This window comes from Lathyrus oleraceus, chromosome 1, assembly GCF_024323335.1.
Source record: "Lathyrus oleraceus cultivar Zhongwan6 chromosome 1, CAAS_Psat_ZW6_1.0, whole genome shotgun sequence".
NCBI classification, from domain to species: domain Eukaryota; kingdom Viridiplantae; phylum Streptophyta; class Magnoliopsida; order Fabales; family Fabaceae; genus Lathyrus; species Lathyrus oleraceus.
Window position 1 is genome coordinate 112,740,814 of NC_066579.1, and position 6,712 is coordinate 112,747,525.

General features: G+C 36.7%; 1 long non-coding RNA gene across 1 annotated transcript; it reads left to right on the forward strand.

Moving 5' to 3' along the window:
- Window positions 1-1,904: 1,904 nt before the first annotated feature.
- On the forward strand, window positions 1,905-3,722 carry LOC127120399 (uncharacterized). The gene is made up of 2 exons (XR_007803200.1): window positions 1,905-2,304; window positions 3,263-3,722. It is a non-coding gene; the product is annotated as an uncharacterized LOC127120399 (long non-coding RNA).
- The last annotated feature ends 2,990 nt before the right edge of the window (window positions 3,723-6,712 follow it).

Below are 6,712 nucleotides of genomic sequence, written 5' to 3' on the forward strand. Positions count from 1 at the left end.
GCCATCTTTGAATTCATCTGACACATGGGAAGTTTTGAAGAAGATCATGGAGTTGCTAAGCTTGGATGTGGTTATCTTTATTTTATGCCTTGCTCTTCAACTTGCTATTTGTGTATTGTTTGTTGCTTGATCCAAAAGTCCAAGGGAAATTTGGGTTTCTATATGACATTCTTGTCTATTGGATTGCATCCCATTGGTCAGATCTTTTCAACTCTCAACTTTTAAATTTATGCTTAGGATTAGTCTCTTCATCTCCTCCCCACTTCTTTAATTTTAAAATCTCTCCCTCCTTTTAAAATCTTCTTTGCTTGTGTTTATTATTTTCTAAACTTAGACTATATTGCAAATTAGAAACTTTGGCCATATGCCATTGAATTTTTAAACTCTTTTCTTAATCAAATTTGTAAATGAACTTAACTATACTTGACTTAAAATTTCAAAAGCCAAAAATAACTAACACTCATGCAAATCATTTTAGGCCCTTGTGCCTTTTAAACTTAAGTTTTGTTAAAAGTAATACACTCACTTTGAAATTGATACCACGATCTATGAGGTTTTGATCCCTCATTTTTATATTGGTACGTAAGCACAAGTCCGAAGGTCTTGTCAAACAAAAAATATAACTAATGAATTCTTTTCTAATCTCTCCACTTTATTTATTGTAAACATCATTTTTTACAAAAAAACACAAATGCACACAAAAAAGGGCTCCCTAGGAGTACCTAGGACACTTTGGGTGCTAACACCTTCCCTCTGTGTAACCAACCCCCTTACCTGTAATCTTTGGCATTTTCTTAGTTTTGATTTGAAAACTTCTTATTTTTGGGTTTTGTTCATACTTTTCCCTTTTCCCTTGGAAACAATAAAAGTGCGGTGGCGACTCTGGTTTTATGGACGTCTAGCTTATCTATAGCTTGATGGTCATGAATTTACCGCTACAAGTTTGACTTGAGGCTTCGAGCTCCACAGCTTACAGAAAAAGTCTTATTAAGTGACCAGGGGTCTTTTGGTCACTCCAATTAGACTGTGGGATTATACAAGGTCAAAGGATTTAGTTGATCAAAATTGCTTTTAATCAACTTGAATCGAGGGTTTGGTTTGATTTTGAGAACTATGTTTGTCATAATCTAATGGTTAGAATGTTACAAGTTATTCTAAGGGAACATGCAATTGTTGAAACTTGATTAACATTATGTGTCAAAATTAATCCTAGGGGATCATGCAATCATATGGACAAAATACCAAAATAACCCTTAAAGGGTAAAAAGGTCATTTTACAAGGATATTCAATTGAATTAATTATCTAATTATGAAAAAACAATTAAAATCAATTATATTTAACCCATCATAAAATTCTAATTATCTATAAAATTATCTAACTAATTCTAATTTTTTAAACCTAATTAAAAACTATAATAAACTCTAATTAGGAAAATTATACTAAAATCTAATAAAGTTCTAAATTCTAATTAAAATTCTAAAGTCTAACTAGAAACCTAATTTTAATAGTCCTAATTAGCCTAATTAATCTTAATTAAAATGCTAAAAAAACAAAGAATAAAATGACAAAACAATATAGAAATTAAAATGCAATTAAAATGGAGCAAGGGGGTGCAGGCCTTGGAAATGGTGCGGAAATCAAAACTGGCGCATGGGCCCTGGCTGAAAAGCTCATTGGAACCAAGCTTCTGGCCAGGGGGTGTATACTGGAAAATGAGGGCAGAATAGGGTCCAAGTGTATGGGCCTCAGTTGCCAAAGCCCAATGCTAAATAGGTTTCTGGCCAGGGGGTGTGGGCCAAAATAAGGTGTACGGGAGTGAAATCATATTGGGCTTGGATGAACCAAGCCCATCCACAAGAAAACCCAGGTTGACTTTGACTTGGGAAGGAATCAATAGCCATTTGAAAACATCAATGTGTGCCTCTTCTCTCAGCTCACCTCGTCGAATCTTCGCCACGGGCCGTCGCGCTGGAAATCGCTTCCGGCAGCGGTGGCCACCAAGATACAAATTAAAGCTACAAAAAGAACCATATCAACCTCCCCAATCTGATTCTGGTCACCATTTCACTTCAAGTTTTTTGCATTATCCGAATTGATGGATTAATCTGAAGAACTCTAGATCCTAAACATGAAATTAAATTATGCTCCCTCTAAGTCAAAGCCCTAGACGTCAGGGCTTTGACTCGTCTGGCCTTAAACTACGACCTGGTGTCATTAATGGTTCAGATGATTGCTAAAGAGAATACTCACCCTTCGAAGAAGATGAACTTGACCAGAGCAGTGTCAGCGCTGGACAATTCCAGGTATCCTTCTCTTTTATTGCTTTAGCTGTGAATTCTTCTTCTTCTCCTTCTTCATCTTCTTGAAATTGAGAGTGAATGAGTGAAGAGGGATTAGATTCTGGAACGGTTTAGATCAAGCAAATTGAAGCTTCAATGTGAAGCTTCAATGGCTATGGAAGAAAGAGCTCTGAGTGAGGGAGTGAGAGGTTAGGCAGAGTAAATTTGTGAGCTTGAAGGTTGAATCCAGAAGTGTTCAAAATGATGATGGAGAGTGAGTTATATAGAAGTGAGGTTTGGAGTGATGAGCTAGCTTAGGAGTTAGTTGAGATCAGGTTTGGAATTGGTTAGAATGGACTCACTGAGTTAACTCCAAACTCAGTTAGTTAGGGAGTTAGTTGGTTAATTGATGTGAGTGTTAAGTGGTTCTGTTAATGACTGGCCAATGCAGGTTCTGTTTGAATTTAAGTTATGTGGGGCTAGGTTGGTGACCCGTTGAACCTGTTGCAGGTAGTGTTTTAATGTGTTTAGTGTGGCAATGATTAATGAGTTAGCTTCAGTTAGACAACAGGGCATTAGGTTAAGTGAATGTGAGTAGAATCAATTTCTGTTAAGTTGTGAATGTAATCCCTGCACTGTGATGAATTGTTTGTTGATCCTGAAGTATGAACGGCTTGCTTGATGACCTTTCCATGGTCTGCCATTGCTTATTGCATTGATGCATGTTTGGACATGATTTATGAGCCAGCAGCATTGCATTGCGTTGCATGGTCTGTTATTTGTTGAATGGTTCTGTCTTGGTTTATGTGTAATCATGTAATGCCCAATCAATTATGGTATGTCAAATTAGGTTAGGTATTGTGTGAAATGGTTTTGGTTGATTACTTTGGATTGTTTGGCATTGTTTTGCAGCATTGGTATTTTTTTCATTGTCGTGGTCTGCAATGTTGTTGCATGATGATGTTTAGCATTGGTTTTGTAGGTTTTGTGCAAGGCTGGTGTGGTTTGAGGGCTATGCATTACTTTGCTGATTGTTGTTGCATTGCTACTGTTAAGCTACTGATGCAGTAGTTTGTCTGGTATAATACATGTACATGGCCTGTTTATACCTTGGTTCAAAGCTTGATTAATAGATGCATGACACTAGGTTATGGCTTGTGGTATGTACTTGCGTTGCCAACTGACTTGGTATGGCTGCAACCTTGCATGATGCCATGATTTTATTGGCCATAACCATGTTCATATAATGATAAGCCAATGTTTTGTTTCCTTGGTGATGAACCAGAGTTGCATCGGACTTTTCAATGGCCATTCTTTGGACTGCCATCAGGCTATTTCATAATGTATAAGCTGATTAGTTGAGTTGTGATCGGAAAAATAGCAAGTGTACTATTTTGCCTGTTATAAAAATAAAGGGGAAATTCCCCGAATATCGATCTCAAGGACTGCAAGTCAATATCGAGTTCAAATTATCATTCAATTAAACAAAACTATGGTTGGGGGTTTTTAGATTCAGATATAAAAATAAAGGCAAAATAAAATAATACTGTAAAAATAAGGGTTTACAAGGTATGAGGAACAATGTCAGGGAAGGTGTATGATTTGTCCCTGTAACAACTCTGAGTTGCTATTGCATCAACAAATATCAATTAGTATCAGTTCTCAAGGGTATTTTCTCCCAAGTCCTCGGCGAGAAAACCTTTAATCATTTTACCCTAATTTCTATGTCCATAGGCAATTAGGGTGAGGTTACGCTTTATTATATCAAAAATCCTCTTATTCATACAGGGTATCCCTAGTCCTAGGTGATATCTACTGCAGAGTAATCTTATGAAAACCTTACCAATGACGGTCCAGCCTAATTGATAACCATACAACAATCTCGATTGGTCCAAAAGACAAAGCATTAAACACATCAAAAGATTACCGTAAACATAATATTATAAATGCAATCATAAACTCATCGTCATTACAATTCTAAATCAGGGACACCCCCTAGCATTAGGGGGTTTAGCTAGTCATATTGTTCAAAAAAAATTCAGGATAAAAATGCACATTACAAGTAATTGGATAACTTGGATCTTTAATCGCTTCCGCTCTCCGAATTCCTTAATCTCTGTAATCCTTGCTCGTCTGACAATGTTGTGTTTTCCTCATTCCCAAAATTTGTATTCTTACCATGATACTGCTGAGATCTTTCACCAACACCTTCATTTTCCATTTTATAGTTCCTGTTTTTCCTAATGAGTTTTATGCCGCACTTTCTCATCGAAGTACTGCTTCACTTGTCATCTTACATCACACTCTCACCAAGTCTCTCGGGGTTAAAGTGTTTTCACTCCCAATTCAGAATATGCAATATCAACTCATAAGTTTGAATATTTTCTCCTTTCGTATCAATTACACACAACACACACTTTTTGAGGTCATTCGAATTGTAACGGGGCTTGGGTTATGGTGTGGTAAATACAAACAAAAGGGAAAATAAGTGGTTTTGGGTTCAGAGTCAATGTTAATATTCTTTTCACTGTGTTTTATTCTTTTCTTTTTCAATTGCTCAGTTTTTCTTTGATATTCTCTCCTTTTTTTTTCAGCTGAGTGCTCTTCCTTTGGTGAGTGCTTATTTCGAATCATCGACTACGTTTCGTTTTCTCAATTTTTTTATGGTCGTTTTTCTTCTTATTATTTTTTTTCGTACTCACCTTGGTTTTTGATACTTATGGGGTTTATCCCAAACTTAGAATTTAACACAGCTTAATGACATCACATTGACTCTGAACAGGGCAAGGAAGTGTTTTGGGCCGCGGGTTACATTTATGTGGTTAGACAAACAAAGGCTACAGGCTCAAATGGGGTTAACAAAGGATAACATTAACGAGATGGCTAGAAAGGCTCAGGGTTATAATCCAATAACGTGCCTCAGTGTGTGTATACATGATGTGAATTTCCTAGAGAACCTACGCAAAGTCAGAGTGATAAAGACATACCTGAATATCGCTCATGATGACAAATGTGTTTGGCTTTTTATGCACTCACCATGTTAGGTAAATCTTGATAACATCCACAGTACTTTGAGTATGGTGCGGCTTCTTACTCAACTCGGAATGCACAGGGAACCTACGTTAGTTGAGCTTTAGAAGCTGCATCAGATCCTTTCTTCAGCAGTATCAAATTTTTGGGAAGATCCTTCACAATAAGAAATAGTAGGTGGAGTGATCATTTCATCCACTACCGCTATTGATCATCACCTCATCCAACAATAATACCAAAAACCTGAAATGCATGCAACACATGATACCCGACAATAACAATAAACCAAATGCGAAACGGTAAAACTTGGGAACTAGTCAAATAAAACATAAAACAAAACAAAAATAAAAGCAAACAACATAGTAAAACCTCCCTCACACTTGAACTAAACATTAGACTCAATGTTTTAGAACAAGATAGAAGGAGGGTGACTCACAGTGCCTTATATATGGGGGATGGGGCGGAAAGTGCGACATGCCCACACGAAATTCAAAATTTCCAAACAAATTTTGTTGGTTCTAAGTGTTGGCAGCAATTTTGGTAAAACAAAGAGTGTTCACAAGATGTTACATGTGATGTCTTAACATAAGATGTCTTGTACCTGCTGGAGGTTTAAAATATAATTATGCAGGATTGTTTCAGGATGTCATACCCGATGTCATGACATCTGATATAATGTACCTGCTGGATATTTAAAATGGAATTATGCAGGATTGTTCCAGGATGTCAGACCCGATGTCATGACATCTGTACACAGAACATTCAGTCAGAATGGCAATCTATGTTTGATTGATGAGTTAATTGCAAACGCAATCAATCAATGATTACAACGTGATTTAACTTATTTTCCAAAGAGATCTAATCAACTGTCATGAGAAGCTTTAAAAGGAAAATAGTTTTAGGGTTTTATGATGTCCAAGCCCAGCAAATTGCTTCTATAAAAAGGACATAGAAAACCTGATTTGATACACAAGAAATACAGAGCGAAATATTGAGAGAGAATAAGGGTTTAAGTCTTGTGTGGTCGTGTGACTTGTAAGCCATTCAATTCATCCATAGATGATTGAATTGGTCTGATTTTTGAGTTGTAATTTGTCACTCTAAGCTTTTAAGCATGAGTGTGTGTCTACTCGATTGAAGCTGCTAAGTAAGATCAAGTGTGTGTCTTTGAAGAGTGCCTTCTTTTCATAAGTAAGTCTTGTTTAATATCACTGGTGTGATTGAGGGGGAGTGATATGGGATCTCATATCTAAGAGTTCTTAGGTAGAATTCATATGGGTAAAGATTAGGTGAAAAAGACAGTAACTTGTGTAGTTTACTGAGAGTCTTTGAAATGATTCTATTTAGTGGATTTCCTTCCTGGCTTGGTAGCCCCCAGACGTAGGTGAGTTGCACCGAACTG